The following is a 21059-nucleotide window of genomic DNA, read 5'->3' as shown; positions in this document are numbered from 1 at the left end:
TCATAACATAAAGCATCTATTATTATTACAACTTCCCCCATGCGGAGGCTGCCACAAGGACAAAGTATGTCCACTACACAGTATTTTGTCTTCTAAGTTACTGTTGACTTTGCTAGTGGGCCAGGTAGAAAAATCACCACAAGGCTCAGGAATAAATTTGCAATACGGTTCTTCAGATGTTATATAGACGATTACGGAGTATGGTCACTGAACCTCGTATTGCGGCGATAGCGATGTGTCCGGCTGAGACTGAGAGAATCCCATAGCTGTACAATAAATTTAGGGATTATGCCTAGAGCTCCGCTCACGAGTCCATGGACGGAAATATTTTCTAGGTGATATTTATCTTTACAGTAGTTAACAGTTGGCTGGTAAATTGACTTCTTTTCGGCGTCCACCTCTTCGGCCTGGCCAACGTGCGACTCGAAGCATATCGTGGGATCTAAGATTAGCCCTTGCTTGCTAGCTGGTTGAAAGGCTATCATGTCAATACGCCTGTTACTACCGTCTGTAGCTAGGCCAGAGACCTCTTCGTGCACCATGAAACCGTGATCCCTCAGCGAGGTCGCAATCATGTGTCGTATAGTATGATGGCGGGAATTTCTCAATACCTCCCCGTGGGGGCAGGCTCCCAGGACATGGGCAAGAGTTTCGTGCTCTCTGTGGCAACGCGGACAGAGGGTGTTGTCCTGGAAACTTTCTGGCAGGGAGCGAACGGCGCACAAATTCACTGTCATTTTGATAGCCTCTCTCCATTCCGCACAGGATAAGCCTCGGTGATCTCTTATCCATTTGTTCCCTGGCGTGTATTACTGGAAGAGTCCAACGCCCTTTCCTTTGTGCGGCAACTTCGTCCATGACTGAGCTTCTCTGTCTCGTAGTATCTGTCGGACCTTCCTTACATTGGGAAGATAGCTATTTTTGGACATAACTCGATCATTCATTTCTATGCCTAGATCTTGCAAACAAATTGTACGTTCTTGTTCCAAGTTGCATTAATGTAGCCGTTATGTGCAAGCGATAATTTATTACAGGTGTTTGGCTTCCCAAGTGGCGAGAAACAAACCAAGGCCTTTATACTTCCTTTCGGTGTAAACCATGTGATCCGGGACGTCTGCTGGTAGTTGTAATAATTCGTTAGTTCCACTCTTTAATATTTTACCCGCATCTGATAGAAAAGTTTGAGGTATCTTGTTTATGGGGGTAACTTGGAGTGAGTAAATAAGAGTAGGTGATATTGAACTATTTAAAATTGAAAATTTCTGGTCAGATTGCAGCAATGGTGAGCTAACAATCTTGTTTATCATCTTGTCAAGTACGGCTTGTGGATCCAGTTCAAGTTCATTAATGAAATTCACTCCTAAGTAACGAATCGCACTTCCGTTGCACTGTGATTTAATTTCACAGTCATTAACGATGATGTTCTCCTCCGTTAGCAGACCTTTCTTGATAGAAAGGCAAGCTGATTTTGAAGCGCTGATGTCCAGGTTGAGTTCCTTAAATTTTTCTATGGCGATCCTGGCTAGTAATATATAAGTAATAATAATAACAACGTAAACGTTTCCACCTTTTCAATACTACAATATATTCACAAAATTACAAATTACATGGTACTAGTTTCGACCCATCTAGGGGTCATCATCAGCCGTATTGGAGCAAAGATCATTTGTGGCGAAATCCTAAGAAAATGTTATTTTAAAGAATAACAAGTGAAATGAGATGTTATGGTAACAGTTAATAATACAAGGAATATACATACTAAGAGGTTTTTAACAAAGAATAAAGTATAAATGGGGTGTTGTAAAAATTATAATCATGGAAATCAGTAAGTTCTTGTATTGAAATGAAATATGGCTTAGGAAGAGGGCTTAAGGTGGGGCTGAAGGGTGCGGGAGAAAGTGTAACTGTCTTGGAAAAGTACCTTTGATTAAATTTAGGATTAAGTTTAGGTTGGCTGCATTATTGTTTCTGAGGAAAGTGATAAATAGATCGAAGAGTATGTTGGGTTTCTCTGAGATGTATGTAGTAATTTTCCATTATGTTGAGTAAAGGGCCCTTGTTTGCTAATACGAGGATGTCCATGTCTTGTTCAATATTGGTGAAATTATGGTTATAATCTTGCATGTGTTGGCCGATGGCTGAAAACCTGTTGTATTTTATTGCGTTAGTGTGCTCGTGGTATCCGATAATGAAGTTTCTCCCGGTTTGCCCGATGTAGGTTTTTTTACAGGTGGTACATTTGATCCTATAAACTCCTGATTTTAAAAAACTGCTGGTCTTGATGTGTGAAGTATTGTATAAAACGTTCATGTTCTTATTGTTGGTTTTGAAGGCTATTTTAACGCCTTGTTTCTTAAAGATGTTGGTTAACTTGTAGATATCATTGTTGAACGTGAAGGTGGAAAATGTTAGAGGTTTGGTTATTTCTTTTTTGAGGGTAGTTTTTGGGCGATGTTTGTGTTTATTGATTATCCTTTCTATAAAATGATTGCTGAAGCCGTTGAATTTTGCGATTCCGCGGATTGTGTTGAGTTCGTTTTTTAGATCTTTATTGGACATAGGTATGCTGAAGGCTCGATGAACTAGGCTGTTGTATGTGGCTCGTTTGTGGGACTGGGGGTGCACTGAATCTTGGCGAATGGTGGAGGCTGTTTGAGTGGGTTTTCTGAAAATTTTATAACTGAAAGAATCTGAGTTTCTAGTGATGGTTAAATCTAGAAAATTGATTTTTTGATTTGATTCGGATTCTAGTGTGAATTTGATATGAGGATCAATATTGTTGAGTCTTAAGAGGGTGGTGGGTGCGTTAATTGATTTCTCATTCATGATTACAAAGACATCGTCGACATATCTGGCCCAAAAGAGAATGTTTTCGAATTCATTGTCAATTTTGGTGTATTCGAGGAAGTCCAGGTATATTTCTGCTAAGACAGTTACACTTTCTCCCGCACCCTTCAGCCCCACCTTAAGCCCTCTTCCTAAGCCATATTTCATTTCAATACAAGAACTTACTGATTTCCATGATTATAATTTTTACAACACCCCATTTATACTTTATTCTTTGTTAAAAACCTCTTAGTATGTATATTCCTTGTATTATTAACTATTACCATAACATCTCATTTCACTTGTTATTCTTTAAAATAACATTTTCTTAGGATTTCGCCACAAATGATCTTTGCTCCAATACGGCTGATGATGACCCCTAGATGGGTCGAAACTAGTACCGTGTAATTTGTAATTTTGTGAATATATTGTAGTATTGAAAAGGTGGAAACGTTTACGTTGTTATTATTATTACTTATATATTATTCTCAGTTCAATACGGACCAAAAACATGAAATTCATAACCATCAATGATCCTGGCTAGTTCGGCAGTAGATTGTGTTTTCCCAAATATTACCGTATCGACGGCGAAACACATTATAGTGAGGTTAGGCTCCTCATTTGCAATTGAGTAACCGTAATTCCTTGCTAAAGAATCTTCAGATAGTTCTTCCACAATATGATTGGTAGCGATGTTAAATAATGCCGGTGACAAAGGGGAGCCTTGAAGCACACCACGATTAATTTTGATGGGTTTTGTTCCGTTTTCGTGTCTGTATCTGTGTTACATCTCCCTCTTGTAAAGCAATTATCACTCTCATTTTTCGGGCACTCCGACCGATTCCAGTGTGCTCTGGAGGTGCGCATGTCCGACGTTATCAAAAGCTTCGCGAACGTCGAGAAATATAGTGCATGCATCGTTCTTTTCTTGCCTACTGTGCAGTAAAGCGGCTTCCAAAATTGAAGTATTTATGTAAGTACCAGGTGTATTGGTGAAACCCCTTTGATTGTCATGAAACACAAAGAAAATTACTATACACCACTCATCTAGCTATGACAGCACGAACACAAAGGGGTTTTTCACACAAGGCATGTTAGAAATGTATTGTCATTCCTTGGTATAACAAGGGTTGGTAGTGACAGTAAGACAGGCCCACTGAGCAATACAGGACTGAGAATGACACCTTCTAATTTCTCTCCTCACATCCAGTGAGAAGTGGCAGTACGGAATGAAAGGACTAAGGTAGTGAATTATTATTAACTAATAATAATAATGAATGCTATGAAAAGACAAACTTGTTGGTATGTTCGCACTGCACTCTTGTATAATATTTTCACATTGAAATAATTCGTAACACTGTAGATTCGTGCAATTAAACAAATTTCATAAGGATATTGCATTTCAAAACATGATAGCTGCAGTCGCTTAAGTGCGGCCAGTATCCAGTATTCGGGAGATAGTGGGTTTGAACCCCACTGTCGGCAGCCCTGAAGATGGTTTTCTGTTGTTTCCCATTTTCGCACCAGGAAAATGCTGGGGCTGTACCTTAATTAAGGCCATGGACGCTTCCTTCCTACTCCTAGCCCTTTCCTATCCCATCATTGCTATAAGCCTATCTGTGTCGGTGCGACGTAAAGCAGCTTGCTAGGCTCCCAACGGTTTAAACATTCAGAGTTCTCCCCAGAAATTACCGTCAGCCGGGTAATACTACGTAAAAAGCGAATATGGTAAAATTGAATATTATTTCCCGTAGATCATTATTATCAGACAGGTAAACATTAACTATGCCTTTGCTGGCAGGACCTAGTGTTTACAGTGCACTATGTCTTCTGGTATAGGCTAGAGCAATTTTGTTACTTTCATAGATCTGTCTCTGTCTTATCCTTGGCTTTGACAATATGAAAGTGACTGAGGTATGAGCGATGCTAGTAATGCCAATCATTATGCAGCCAGTCCCTGCTATGAATGGTGTGAAAATGTTGCTCATAGGGTCGGTTGGTGTATGCATTTCAGTGGGCTTGGCAGACTGGTATGTAATAGCAACTCTGGCTCGGTGAGGAAAGCAACGGGAAACTACCTCACTTCTCATTTCCCTAGTACGCCTCTTCAGTGATGCCCAGGCCATCTATGACAGCTGATGGCAGAGCTGTTGAGAATCCCACCAGCGGCATCGCTGACGGATTGAACGTACATACAAACAGTAACAGCAAATTGAACTATTTTACTGTTATAAAAAAACAAGATATAAGAGTATTTTGAACTTCATGTTCTCCTGCTCGTTCATAACCATTAACTCCAGAGCGTACCACTCACTTGCTGTGGAGTACCATACAGGTTTGTGATGTCATGTGGAAGTGTGTTCGCATGTGATTCCACACTAATCCAAACAATTATGCTGACAATAATGATGATTTATCATTTAAATAAACAGGTTTACAGCATTTATGTTTCAATTTGGAGCTCAAATGACTCAAAAATGTATTAATGTTATGTAACTAGCACATAATATCTACGTTATGTTAGTATTTCTTAATACGTAAAACAACAGGTTGTCCAGCAGATCATTGACATAGCGGATACTTTGTACTTAAAATGTATATAGGAAAATATTTAATATTTATTTCCACTTATTCAATACAATACAATACAATACAATACAATAAAAGATGTTAGTTAAAACATTTTTTAAAATGTGAGACATGTTTTGCCTCTTACTGTGAGGCATCTTCAGTCACTATCAAAACCTTATTATTTTTGTCAGGCAACAGGTTGATGGCAAACATTTTTTTAATATTTTCAAAATGGTATCAATAAACACTCCTTCCATGTCAACAAATACATCATACCCCCCCTTCCCCTCCCAACTTACGTAATTTTCCTCCACGTGCCAATCTTAAGCCATTAAGCCTTCCCCCACTACACACAACTCTCTCCCGTTCGCTAATCACAAGCCTACAACCCCGCGCCCTTCAGCCCTTCAACCCATCCCCCTCTGCCCAGACAGCATACATGCAACACAAGGAGTAAAAACGTTAGTGATCACTAGTATCCTGATCATGCTTCACACAAGTCAAACGGGCCAACAATGCCATAGGTAAGCACCAACATCATCTCTCCAACAACACTTTGACAAAACATTCCCAAGTTTTTTCTTTTCATTCTCATCAAAATTAACTACAGTTTTTTCTTCATTTCAGAACCAACCAATCACAACAATAATTCAACAGCCCCATCAAACTTCCACTATATCTTCAATAATATAAATTTCCACTATCAATGTTTTGAAAAATATATATTGTCATCAGCAGGGAACGGATTTATATGTAAATACATATCTCTTTAGGAAGCTAAAATTAATTATATTTTGCATTATCTATACGAATCATGACGTGAGGAGTTGAAAAATATTTTTCCATATTTTGAAGTTGAGCACATATGTTCTATATTCTTCGTCATTAAAATCAATATAGTCCATATTTCGGCTAAAAAGTATAAAATTATATTAAATTACCAGTACTCTCAATAACGGAGAAATAAATTTAAAATCTATATTCGAAAAATTAATATTTTAACTGGTGTGCAGGTCATTATCACGCCTGTCCACGTCTGGGCTGATAAAATAAGTTGATAAGCGGTGCGAAGAAAGAGAGAAGCTGAGCCCGGAAGTGGTGGAGATCAGCCGGTCATTATCATGACTATCTGAATCAAACTTACAGCACTGATCAGCTGCATTACATAACATCGACTGTGTCTGTTCGTAACTAGGGAAATCTCATTCATCGACGATGTGCTAGTGGTTTCCGGATTAGCTCGTAATTCGGGCTTTCCCTTTGATTGCTTCATAACTCCATCTACGCATCTAGTTTACTACCAGTCATTCAGTCACAGTTTGAATTAGCAGTGAGACGGATAGTGTTCTTGTACGTTCAGTGTGTGCAGTTTTATATTGATATTCATTGAAGACATTAACGTTGTTACAATATGCCTAAAGTAGCTCGGTCAACCAGTTTAAAATTGAAAAGTTACGTATCAGAATTTAAAGAAGATGGTTTATCAACTGACAGTAACATATTATTTTATCATTTGTGTCATTGTACAGTGACATTTACTCAAAGGTTCCTTGTGCAACAGCACGTTTCAACCAGTAAACACCAGGCTAACAAACAACGAGACTCCAAGCAGAGACAGTTGTTTCTGACAACCAGCAACTTCCAGTGTAACGTCCGAGTTCAACACCGATCTCTGCCGTGCTCTCATCTCTGCTAACATACCTCTCTATAAACTGAATAATCAGTGCTTCAGGGAATTTCTCGAGAAATATACTAAACAAACCATCCCGGATGAGTCAACGTTCAGAAAAACGTACTGTTCAGCCATATACGATGAAACTGTTCGGAAGATAAGGCAAGAGATTAAAGATGGTTCAATTTGGGTTTCCACTGATGAGACAACAGACAAAGAAGCAGGCTAATTGGCAACGTAATCATTGTTTTGTTAAGCGAAGATTATTGTAAACGGATTCTCTTACACTGTGATGTTCTAGAAAAGTGCGATAACAAAACTATAGCAAAACTGTTCAATGAGATTATGGGTATCCTTTGGCCACAGGGCGTTAAGTATAATAAAGTGTTACTTTTTAATAGCGATGCCTCACCTTATATGATAAAAGCCGGAGAAACATTATGTTGTATATCCTAAGATGACTCATTTAACATGTGTAGCACATGCCTTTCATCGTGTGGCAGAAGTGGTAAGAGGCAGTTACCCCGAAGTAGATTTATTGATTTCCTCAGTGAAAAAAGTTTTTCTCAAAGCCCACAGAAGAGTTCCTCTTTTGAAAGAAATGTACCCAGAGATTCCATTGCCGCCTAAGCCGATTCTAACTAGGTGGGGTACGTGGATGCAAGCGGTTGAATATTATGTTGAATATATAGACTGTATTAACAACGTTCTGCATGCCATGGACTCTGAAGATGCAGCCTCAATTGAAGCCGCGAAAACAGTTGTCTGCGATACAAGTGTGAGAAATGACTTTATGTTACATTCAACATAATTCTTCATGCATCACAAAAACACTGAAAAGGCTCCAAAATTCGCATCTCTCACTTTCTGAAAGTTGTGAAATTGTGAATAAAACTGTGGAACAACTAAATCGTGGTAGGCTACAGGTAAAGTTGCAGATGTAGCAAACATGAAGATGGCCACTGTACTTCCAAAGAACCTTGGATATGAAGAAATGACAAAGTTTGCTGCAATGCTGTGTGGAGATTTAAGTGTAAAATTAACATTGGATTTAACCCCAGCAGATATTGTGAAGTTGAATTATGCCCCCATTACCTCTTCCGATGTTGAACGCAGTTTCAGTCAATATAAATCTGTCCTTAGAGATAACAAGAGAAGATTCACTTTCCAGCACTTAAAAGAACATTTTGTAATCCATTGTTTTGGCAACAGAGAATAAAATATTGTGTGTTCTTCAAACATATTAAAATGAGAAGTGCAACATTATGTTGCATGTAGATTTACTTCGTTTAGCTTCTTTGATATTAAATAGAAATTAATGTTATATGTGTAATTTTAAATCCATATATAATTCCATATTTCAATAAAAGTAACTAAATATTTATGTACATATTTCAATAATTATTAGTACACTTAAATCTGTTCCCTGGTCATCAGATGAAGAAAACAACAGCCATTCAACCTTCGCATCAAAATCATACCAATGTAAAGAATAACAGCTCATCATCATCTCTACAAACTTACTTGGATGTCTTAAAATAAATTTAAGCTAACTACAAACTTCGCATCAACACAATCTTGCCGATCAAATCTATATACAACCTATGAACTGTTGACCATTAAACCTCACAGGCAAATATACGCTAACGTTAAATAATATTTGCCCAGCAAAACTCAACAATGTAATTTATTTCATATTTATTCATTATATATTAGCATGTTATTTTATTTATATTTCAAACATTGACTATGACTTTAAGCCATCAACTCATTCATAATTATACGACACCTCCATCTGTAAGTAAACTACCTAAGAATCTACTAGTTTTTTAAATATCGTTTGAATGTATTGTATATCTTCACTGTAATTTTTTTTATATGCTTTCCACTATGTGTTGGGTATCTGGTATTAACTAAGGCTTCAAGGCATCTTCTTGCTACTGTACCATCAAATCACGTCCCATTCATCAAGTGAATTACACATGCGTTTATCATTATATTAGATTTTTAGTTATTCATGAACATTTTTACAATAACTGTAAAATTTTTATCTCACCTACAATCATTAACAAACACATTTTAGGATAATTTCAACCTGTTGCCTGACAAAAATAATAAGGTTTTGATATTGACTGAAGATGCCTCACAGTAAGAGGCAAAACATGCCTCACATTTAAAAAAAAGTTATAACTTAAAAGCCAACATCTTGTATTGTATTGAATAGGTGGAAATAAATATACATATTTTCCTATATACATTTTCTGACACTTTCAATACGGACGAAAAATGAATTTTATCACTTGCAATACGTTGTACTTGTCGAGGGTGCAAGATTTAAGGTGTGTCAACCACGTTCTCATGCTATGAGGGCAATACTAACTTTTACTTTTAGTTAGAAACACGGAAGACACAGGATTGAGGGTTATTTACATGTGTTGTTGTTGAGTATTCAGCCCGAAGGCTGGTTTGATCCTCTACAGTTCCACCAACAGCTGTCACAGATAGTCTAGGTATCACTGAAGAGGCATACTAGGGAAGTGAGGAGTGAGGCAGTTTCCCGTTGCTTTCCTCACTGAGCCAGAAGTTGCTACTGCATATCAGCCTGCCAAGCCCACTGAAATGCATGACACCAACCGACCCTATGAGCAATATTTTCACACCATTCATAACAGGGGCTGGCTGCATAAGGAATGGCATTACTGGCATCGCTCATACCTCAGTCACTTTCATATTGTCAAAGCCAAGGATGAGACAGACAGGTCAATGAAAGTAACAAATTTATTCTAGCCCATACCACAAGACATAGTGCACTGTAACCACTCCATCCTGCCAGCAAAGGCAAATTTACATATTATCTCTAATATATTCCGTACAATTGTTCAGGTTTTGTACATTGATGACAGCACCCGTTAACACTAGTGACATAAAACTCTGTTTCTACGTACGCACATGTTTAACATACATACATACATACATAATCATTATAGACTGGTATGCCTTTCAGCGTTCAGTCTGCAGCCTCTGAGAATTTACTAAACGTCGCCACAATCCTCGATTTGCAACTAGTGTTGTGGCCTCATTTAGTTCTATACCTCTTATCTTTAAATCGTTAGAAACCGAGTCTAACCATCGTCGTCTTTTTTTTTTTTGCTAGTTGCTTTACGTCGCACCGACACAGATAGGTCTTATGGCGACGATGGGACAGGGAAGGGCTAGGAGTTGGAAGGAAGCGGCCGTGGCCTTAATTAAGGTACAGCCCCAGCATTTGCCTGGTGTGAAAAATGGGAAACCACGGAAAACCATTTTCAGGGCTGCCGACAGTGGGGTTCGAACCTACTATCTCCCGAATACTGGATACCGGCCGCACTTAAGCGACTGCAGCTATCGAGCTCGGTCATCGTCGTCTTGGTCTCCCTCTACTTCTCTTACCCTCCATAACAGAGTCCATTATTCTCCTAGGTAACCTATCCTCCTCCATTCGCCTCACATGACCCCACCACCAAAGCCGGTTTATGCGTACAGCTTCGTCCATCGAGTTCATTCCTAAATTAGCCTTTATCTCCTCATTCCGAGTACACTCCTGCCATTGTTCCCACATGTTTGTACCAGCAATCATTCTTGCTACTTTCATGCCTGTTACTTCGAACTTATGAATAAGATATCCTGACTCCACCCAGCTTTCGCTCCCGTAAAGCAAAGTTCGTCTGAAAACAGACCGCTGTAAAGATAGTTTCGTCTGGGAGCTGACTTCCTTCTTACAGAATACTGCTGATCGTAACTGCGAGCTCACTGCATTAGCTTTACTACACCTTCATTCAATCTCACTTACTATATTACCATCCTGGGAGAACACACAACCTAAATACTTGAAATTATCGACCTGTTCTAGCTTTGTATCACCAATATGACATTCAATTCTGTTGAATTTCTTACCTACTGACATCAATTTAGTCTTCGAGAGGCTAATTTTCATACCAGACTCATTGCACCTATTTTCTAGTTCCAAGATATTAGACTGCAGGCTTTCAGCACAGTCTGCCATTAAGACCAAGTCGTCAGCATAGGCCAAACTCCTTACTACATTTCCACCTAACTTAATCCCTCCCTGCCATTTTATACCTTTCAGTAGATGATCCATGTAAACTACGAACAGCAAAGGTGAAAAATTACAGCCTTGTCAACTCCTGTAAGTAACCTGAACCAAGAACTCATTCTACCATCAATTCTCACTGAAGCCCAATTGTCAACATATATACCTTTGAATCTACCCTTAATTCCATAGTCCCCCAGTATGACGAACATCTTTTCCCTTGGTACCCTGTCATATGATTTCTCTAGATCTACGAAACATAAACACAACTGCCTATTCCTCTCGTAGCATTTTTCAATTACCTGGCGCATACTGAAAATCTGATCCTGACAGCCTCTCTGTGGTCTAAAACCACACTGGTTTTCATCCAACTTCCTCTCAACGACTGATCGCACCCTCCCTTCCAAGATGCCAGTGAATACTTTGCCTGGTATACTAATCAATGAGATACCTCGATAGTTGTTGCAATCCTTCCTGTTCCCTTGCTTATAGATAGGTGCAATTACTGCTTTTGTCCAATCTGAAGATACCTCACCAACACTCCACGCTAATTTTACTACTCTACGAAACCATTTCATCCCTGCCTTCCCACTATACTTCACCATTTCAGGTCTAATTTCATCTATTCCTGCTGCCTTATGACAATGGAGTTTATTTACTATCCTTTCCACTTCCTCAAGCATAATTTCACCAACATCATTTTCCTCCTCCCCATGAGCTTGGCTGTTGGGAACACCACCAGGATGATTTCCTTTTACATTGAGAAGATGTGCAAAATATTCCCTCCACCTCTCCAGAATTCCCTGGGATCTATTATGAGTTCACCTGAATTACTCAAAACACTGTTCGTTTCCTTTTTTCCCTCCCTTCCTAAGATTCTTTATTACTGTCAAGAAAGGTTTCCCTGCTGTTTGACCTAGCCTTTCCAGGTTATTACCAAAATCTTCCCATGACTTCTTTTTGGATTCAACAACTATTTGTTTCGCTCTGTTTCTTTCATCTACGTACAGATCCTTATCTGCCTCGGCCCTTGTTTGGAGCCATTTCTGATAAGCCTTCTTTTTATGTTTACAAGCTGCTCTCACTTCATTCCACCAAGATGTTCGCCTTTTCCCATCTTTACACACAGTTGTTCCTAGGCATTCTCTTGATGTTTCTACTACAGCATCCCTGTATGCCACCCATTCACTTTCTATATCCTGAACCTGCTTACTGTCTACTGTTCGAAACTTCTCACTAATCATATCCATGTACTTCTGACTAATTTCCTCGTCCTGGAGATTTTCTACCCTTATTCGTTTGCAGACAGATTTCACTTTCTCTACCCTAGGCCTAGAGATACTTAGTTCACTACAGATCAGATAGTGGTCTGTATCATCGAAAAATACCCGAAAAACTCGTACATTCCTAACAGATTTCCTGAATTGGAAGTCTGTTAAGATATAGTCTATTATGGATCTGGTACCCCTAGCCTCCCATGTGTAGCGGTGAATAGCCTTATGCTTGAAGAATGTATTTGTAACAGCTAAACCCATACTAGCACAGAAGTCCAGCAATCGCTTCCCATTCCCATTAGCTTCCATATCTTCCCCACATTTACCAATCACCCTCTGGTTTGACAGGCACACAACACGTTTTCTTGAGCGATTCCTACATCCGGTCGGCGGATTCTCAGATAATTCAACGTCTTTCCTAACCAAGCCATAATCATGTCACACGGAACAGTTTACAATCATATACAGACCAATTTACAAAAAGTTATCAGAACATGGACAATGGAGTTCGCAGAACAAATGTATCGTAGTAACAACAACGATGACAATAACTCGCAGATTTAGTTATTTCAACGCACATATACACAAATCAATTCTGTACGAAGAATTTGGCGCGGACCGTAAGAGGCATCACGAGACAGCTGATGGACTGCCGCCTAGGCGCGACTGGCGTAAGACCGGATAAAAATGAATAGGACAGCAATAATCACATCTAATAGGAATGGAATTTGTTTTAAATTACGATAGTAGATGGCAGAAGTGATAAAGAATAGTCAGACGCCTATAGGAAGCTAACTGTACATAAGAACACATTTAGAAGTACAAGAACGCCTAAAGCCGTCAAACCCAATACTCGTGCGACAGCTGTTGACGCCTTTAGGCGTCAAACCCAGTTAAGGGGTTAATAGAACCATTCAGCTTTCAGTCCCTGATGTGTACTCAAACAGGAAACACAGGATTTCAGGAGGACTGGTGGAGATATATTTCAAATAAACAAGCACAAGGAACAAAGATTTACAGCACAAGCACATGAGCACTTGGAATTCAAACAACATAAATGTTGTAGCATCATGGAACTATCGCTCAAAATCGATATAAGTTCGAACAAGGTTAATCGATTGGGTAAAGTCGAATTCGATGCAACCCAGCAATATTATCTCCACAATGCTTGACGTTATATGACTTATTTGTTAGAAGGACCCACTAAGTGAGGTTAGACTTGAAATACTTCACTTCGAGACAAACTGCCTTTAATTATTAACATCGCTCATTTCATGCTTACTTGCGTGCCATTTACAGAACCTGTATATAACTATCTACACGATATGAATGACCTCCAGCGCCATCTAAAATGGGGGACTAAAACTACCTGAAGCTACCTACATAAGCCCCATTAGACTTTCACCCGGGTGATCAAGTTAGTTATTTACAGAATGTAACTTACTTTCTCAGACAGGCTTATTTTGTCTCATATACTGCTAACTGCTTTTTCTTTCATTATCCTTCCACTGATGTGTATTACAAGGACATTTATTTTTGTTTGCTCCCACCTAATGAAATTACTGCCTCTCTTAAGCCCAACCCTTCGTCCACATTGTGGGAGGTAGGCGATGGCATGGAGTAGGGGATTGCCTATACGGCTGATGTACAGCAGGATCTGTGTTTGCCCCATGATCACTGTGGTGGCTGTGAAGGCCCTACAGGAACTCTGAAAAGTGAAGGCTAACGGGGCTCTGGTGAAGTCCTCAATGGCAGATGCGGCGAAAAATGACACATTTGGAATGGCAAAGCTGGAAGATGAGGCAACTCTCTTCCCGTGGGGTTTAAAGAAACAAGGGGAAACTCTGCCATGTGGTGAAAAGGGATCTTCAGAGGCTACGGGAGACAACCCCTACAGAAAACAGCAAGCTTGGAGAATCAGGTGGCAGCCCCACCACCAAACTCGGGTTGCTGCGGGCTAATAACTTGCACAGCCTTAAATATATATTATTAAAGAAACCGAAGTGAAACACAATCAGGAAGTTACCTCCAAGATGTATGAATATAACTGCTAAAGCTATTTGTTCTCATCAATGTCAAACCATCTTTCCATCCTGGGAATCTGAGAAGCTAGCTATCCAAACTTCAAAAAAAAAAAAAGGCTGGCTGATGGAAGCCAGATCAGCTAAACACATACTTTCCGAACGTAAGGCGCTGGGTAGAATCAGTACAATCAGACTGTCCACCTAGGACTACCAGGTGAAAAGAGAGAGAAAATCCAAGAAGACCCAATAAGAACAGCCTGCAGCTTTGTGAAGGGAGCAGGTATATCTAGACGGGAATGAAGGAAAAACATGGTAGCAAAAGATCCTAAGAGGTCGACGCTAATTAGGAACTAATATTTAGAGGCCCCATGAAGAAAAGAAGAGGGAAGTCTGATATCCGTTTTACCTTAACTTATGTTCGCTGCAAGAAAAGCATATGACGGAATTCCAGTACATGCTGTAAACAATGTTCATGAAAGAGAGAACAATGCTATGAGGACAGCAATTATTAATAATGTAATATTTATGAAAGTATACAGTTGAGCTATTGTGAAAAGTGCATAATACAGTTTTACGACTAACCTAATAATTGCAATAGTATATCTACTGACCCTGTAATAATTAAGAGGGGAATTCCTCAAGGCAGTATTATCGGACCTTTATGTTTTCTTATATATATGTAAATGATATGGGTAAAGGAGTGGAATCAGAGGCAAGGCTTTTTGCGGATGATGTTATTCTCTATAGAGTAATAAAAAAGTTACAAGATTGTGAGCAATTGCAACGTGACCTCGGAAATGTTGTGAGATGGACAGCACGCAATGGCATGTTGATAAACTAGGTTAAAAGACACGCTGTGAGTTTCACAAATACGAAAAGTCCTCTCGGTTTTAATTACTGCGTTGATGGGGTGAAAGTTCCCTTTGGGGATCATTGTAAGTATCTAGGTTGTAATATAAGGAAAGATCTTCACTGGGGTAATCACATTAATGGGATTATAAAGAAAGGGTACAGATCTCTGCACATGGTTATAAGGGTGTTTAGGGGTTGTAAGGATGTAAAGGAGAGGGCATATAAGTCTCCGGTAAGACCCCAACTAGAGTACGGTTCCAGTGTACGGGACCCTCACCAGGATTACCTGATTCAAGAACTGGAAAAAATCCAAAGATAATAATAATGTTATTTGCTTTACGTCCCACTAACTACTTTTTAAGGTCTTCGGAGACGCCGAGGTGCCGGAATTTAGCCCCGCAGGAGTTCTTTTACGTGCCAGTAAATCTACCGACACGGGGCTGTCGTATTTGAGCACCTTCATATACCACCGGACTGAGCCAGGATCGAACCTGCCAAGTTGGGGTTAGACGGCCAGCGCCTTAACCGTCTGAGCCACTCAGCCTGGCAAAATCCAAAGAAAAGCAGCTCGATTTGTTCTTGGTGATTTCTGACAATAGAGTAGTGTTACAAAAATGTTGCAAAGTTTGGGCTGGGAAGAACTGAGAGAAAGGAGAGCTGCTCGACTACGTGGTATTTGTAACAGGGGATTTCAGGAGAAAGAGCAGTGTATCAGAAATGTTAAAGGAACTTGGGTGGGAAGCTTTAAGTAAGAGAAGGGAGAAAACTAGACTTATAGGATTATATAAGGCCTATACAGGAGAAGAAGCATGGGGAGACATCCGTGAGAGGCTTCAGTTGGAAAATAATTATATCGGCAGGACTGACCACAAATATAAAATTAGAAGGAATTTTAGCAGAAGCGATTGGGGTAAATTTTCATTCATTGGGAAGGGTGTGAAGGGGTGGAACAGTTTACCAGGGGTAGTGTTTGATCCTTTTCCAAAATCTGTACAGATATTCAAGAAGAGAATAAACAGCAACAGAGAAAATAAATGAAGTGTTAGAGGGCATTCGACCGGTGCAGGTTATTGTAAATAAAAAAATGTGTGTGAATAAATTAATTCCATCCCCTGGTCTAAGGAGTTTGGACAGCCAAAGTAGGGGACTGCCTGTAGGGGTGAAGTACAGTGGGGACTTCGAGGGCCCTGGGACCGCTACGGTAGCTGTGAAGGCCCTTCAGGAACTCTGAAAAGTGGTGGCAAAAGGAGCTCTGGTTAAGACGCAGCAGGTCGTTATGCTACTTAGGATCCAGAACGGGTAAAAAAAAAAAAAGTAAATGCAATGTAAATATTAATCTTATACCAGTTGTATAGTATCATTTGAGGTAATTCCACATACTGTATATCAGTTGACTATATTGTAAGTAGTACAGGAGATATAAGTAGAATTTTGTAAACAATATAAATTTATTAAGGATGAGCTGTGTGTTTAATAGAAAACATTGTTAGCGTAAATTGTATAATATTGTATTATAGGAAAATTTTCTTCTCTTGTTAATTTAATATTTAGTGCTTGACAATAATGTATTTTAGTGCACCATTTGCCACCGAGGTAGACACCTCATTTGCAAATAAAGAGATTTTGATTTGATTTTGATGTTCTGAGCTGTCAGCAGAGAGATGGAGTGGAATGACATTAGTAGACTAATAAGTTTGAGTGGTGTTTATAAAAGTAGGAAAGATCACAATATGAAGATAAAGTTGGAATTCAAGAGGACAAACTGGGGCAAATATTCATTTATATGAAGGGGAGTTAGGGATTGGAATAACTTACCAAGAGAGATGTTCAATAAACTTCCAATTTCTTTGAAATCAATTAGGAAAAGGCTAGGAAAACAACAGATAAGGAATCTGCCACCTGGGCGACTGCCCTAAATGCAGATCAGTATTGATTGAAAAAGGTAAATTTAAATACAAAAGCTTAAAAAATATTTATTTATTTTACAATACTTGCCCGTATTAATGTCACTGTACTATTTAAACTCTGTCTTCCTTGTCCAGGCCTAATTTTATTTTTATCTGTAAAATTTCTAACTGTTTCATTTCTTTATCGAGGTTTAGGGTCTCCATTTTCGCCCTATGTTCAGCTTGTAAACATTCCATTTTCATCTTATGCTCACTTTCTAAACATTCCAATCTTCTTTTCATGTCAAGTACACTGTCACCAGTCTTCTTTCTCTTCGGCGACCTTGACTTTGTGAGTTCAATAGCTGTTTTTGAGGTGGAAGCAAGAGCAGTGTGCAGATCATCTTGTAGGCCAATTGATTTGGAATCAGAAACCTGAAATAGAAGAAACAAAGATGTGTAGGCCTATTGCTTGCCGACAAATTTAACTTATGTTAAAGGGACTAATGTAAGTTTTCTTCACTTACTTCTTCAATACAGCTACTTTCTACAACCTCAGTATGGGCTGGTATATCTTCCAACAGTATGAAATGTTCCCTCTCCTCTGCTGCAATAGCTTGCGACTCATCTGAGGTAGTGACGGAAATTAACTCATTGCCGCCATGCAACTCTGAAACAAAACAGCAAAGGACTATTTAGACACAACTCATCAACAGGAACTTTCTTTGAAATGTAACAGCAAAATTATTTCGGTTTAAAAGGCAGGCGATACAATTATTTAGGTCTCTATAAGATAGCATCTTACACAGTAAAATGCAACTAACTTGACATAACCTCAGGATGAAAACTGGCGTCTTCATAATATAGATTGGCAAGGGGAAAAAATTTCGCCTACAATCAATTTCTGTCCCGTCTCATCCACGGTTGGTTTATTAAAATAACCACCTCCTGTCTTGTTCAGTTGAATCTTAAAAAAATGCATTAGGTTAATATCTGGGTTGTTTTTGTTAACAAAATAACATTTCCATAATATATTTTATAACTTACCTTATCATGGGGCAAATGCTTTCTTCGTTCTCTTTTTTAGCTTCTCGTAGCACAAATTTAATGTTTGCCGAGACTGATTAGGCCGATGTATGTTACGAGAATTGAAATCCGTAGCGACGTTTTTCCTCTTTTGCGCGGATTTTACCGCATCCGTCATTTTTTACTCTATAATGTCTTTATATTTATCCAAAACAATTTCTACTAGGAAAGCCTTATCCTCCTTGGAAAAATTAGGAGAACGGTCCTTTTTCTGCTTAATTTCAGACATAACTTTCTTCTTTTCACCACAGCACACGTGAATACGAAGGAAAACAGTCTCAAAATGCGCGCAGCGACCAGCGATATTCAGCTGTTTCTGCGCTGCTGCCAAGCGCTCACTTATGAACTGGGATCAAAATTGAACTTTGAATATTTGATCTTAGGTCTGTGTTATACAACACGACACTGGTCTGATCTTAGATCATTTTCCGAACTTAGATCAAAACTGATCTCCAGTCAGTGATGTTTATACAATTGGTCCTTAAAGTACTATACAAAGGAAAGGGAGACACAGAAGATTTGTAAACATTTTCGGAATACTCAGGTTATTGAATGCAGCAGTTTTGAGAGATACAGTTATACAAAACATGGCCTCCATCTAAACAATTCAGGTAAACGAAAGATAGCAAATATTGTTCTAGATTTTATTAATCTTAAGATATGTACTGTAAAACAGGCAACTCCCTTGAGTTATAATACTGACCAGGAAAACTAGTAGAAAGAGCCAGCTGTACATCAAGCTGGCTCAGTCAACTAGAAAAAGAAACTCAGGATAGTAAGGAATTTCAAGTTACCCAATTGCAACAGTCAAGTTTTAGGGAGGAAGGGGGTCTGAGATTGCTCTTGGTAAACTGTCAAAGTGTAGTAAATAAACAATTAAAATTCGGTACATTGATGGAATCTTATGAGACTGATGTGGTGATAGGAGTAGAATCGTGGTTGAGAGAAGGGGTGAGTAATAGAGAAGTATTTCCAGAAGGGTACACAGTCTATCGTAGAGACCGAGGAGATAAAAAGGGAGGGGGGTGTTTATTCTGGTGAAGGAAACTTACTGTTCACATGAATGGTTTACCGATGAAAGGGATGAAATATTAGGGATAAAATTAGTTTGTGATAATATGAAGGAGGTGGGAATTATAGGAACATACAGGCCTGGAAGAGAGGAAAGAGACATGGAAATCTTTGAAAAAATAATAGATTATACTCATAAAAACAACAATAATAATGATATGGTAATAATTGGGGGAGATCTAAATTTGCCTGAAGTTGAATGGAAAGGAGCTGCAAGTGAAGCCCATGAACAGAAACTGGCAAATACGTTAATTTGGGAGGGAGGATTTACACAAGTAGTACAAGAACCGACTCGTCTCAATAACTTACTAGATGTATTCTTGGTTAAACCATGGGAAATTGTTGATAAAACTGAGGTAATTGAAGGAATAGGAGACCATAAGGCTGTAATAATGGATGTAGGACTCATACCAAAAAGGCTTAATAAGAGGGTTACACAAGACAAGAAATTGTACAGAAAAACTAAAGTTGATGAATTTGGGACTTACCTTAAATCACAATTCAGTTGTTGGATAAGTGAAGGGAGTAACGTGGATACACTTTGGGCTAAATTTAAAGGAATTATTTGGGAAGGAGAGAAGAGATTTGTACCTGTTAAGAAGGATAAAATGACCTCAGACCCTGTTTATTATACAAGGGAAATAAGAAAATTAAAAAGAAAATGTAGAATAGTAAACAGGAAAATCAAAGAGGGTAGGGAGAGTAGAGAAACTAGAAAACAGCTAATGAGGGAACTGAATAGAGTGAAAAAGGAGGCAAAAGAGAATTATATGAATGGCATACTTCAAGAGGGTAATGACCACAAAGGGAAATGGAAAAAGCTGTATTCATATATCTGGAATCAAAAAGGAAAAGGAGTCCAAATTCCTACAATGGTGGGAGAAGGGGGTGAACACTATTTAACAGATACTGAGAAAGCAAACCTATTTAGTAGGGAATTTAGAGATTCAGTAGATGATTGTCAAGAGTTGGAAACCGAAACAGAAGATAGAGAGGGAGAGAGACAGAGGGAAACAAGAAGCTTCTCGTTCACAAACGAAGATATTTTCAGAGAAATCCAACTGCTTCAGCAAGGAAAAGCTGCAAGTAGTGATCAAATTACTGGGGAGGTATTAAAGACAATGGGGTGGTACATAGTGCCTTATTTAAAATTTCTCTTTGACTATGTCATAAATAATAGTGTAATACCAAAGGATTGGAAGGAATCTATAATAATACCAATTTATAAAGGAAAGGGTGATAAAAGGAAACCAGAGAACTACAGACCAATCAGCCTGACCAGTATAGTTTGTAAAATTCTGGAGAGTTTAATATCGAAGTACATCAGAGGGATATGTGATGATACAAATTGGTTCATGAGGAGCCAGTATGGATTTAGAAAGAAATTTTCTTGTGAGGCACAACTGGTGGGATTTCAGCAGGACATATCAGATCAGTTGGATTCAGGAGGTCAGTTAGATTGCATAGCCATAGATCTTTCCAAAGCCTTTGATAGAGTGGAACATGGAATATTATTAAAGAAATTGGAGGGAATAGGATTGGACGTAAGGGTTACACGTTGGATAAAAGCATTTCTAAATTCAAGGGTTCAGAAAGTCAAAGTAGGAAATAATGTATCGCAGGAAGAGAAAGTTTGGAAGGGAATTGCACAGGGTAGTATAATCGGTCCGTTACTTTTCTTAATATACGCAAATGATTTAGGGAACA

At 38.8% G+C, this 21059-nt stretch overlaps 1 protein-coding gene across 3 annotated transcripts in view; it reads right to left on the bottom strand.

The window, feature by feature from the left end:
- The window catches only part of Art1 (arginine methyltransferase 1), a 128954-nt gene that overhangs the window by 99133 nt on the left and 8762 nt on the right, over positions 1 to 21059 (bottom strand). The window contains exons 1-2 of one of the 3 annotated variants that reach the window (XM_067137789.2): positions 17723 to 17856; positions 17305 to 17630 (exon numbers count right to left, since the gene is read on the bottom strand). The exons of the other annotated variants lie outside the window; for them this stretch is intronic. The gene's annotated coding sequence lies outside the window, so the exon portion shown is untranslated. Of the gene's footprint in view, positions 1 to 17304; positions 17631 to 17722; positions 17857 to 21059 lie in introns of those variants that run through there. 3 annotated transcript variants of the gene reach the window in all.

This window comes from Anabrus simplex, chromosome 1, assembly GCF_040414725.1.
Source record: "Anabrus simplex isolate iqAnaSimp1 chromosome 1, ASM4041472v1, whole genome shotgun sequence".
In the NCBI taxonomy this organism is placed as follows: domain Eukaryota; kingdom Metazoa; phylum Arthropoda; class Insecta; order Orthoptera; family Tettigoniidae; genus Anabrus; species Anabrus simplex.
The sequence above is the reverse complement of the archived record's forward strand: the minus strand, read 5'-3'. Positions and strand labels throughout refer to the sequence as shown.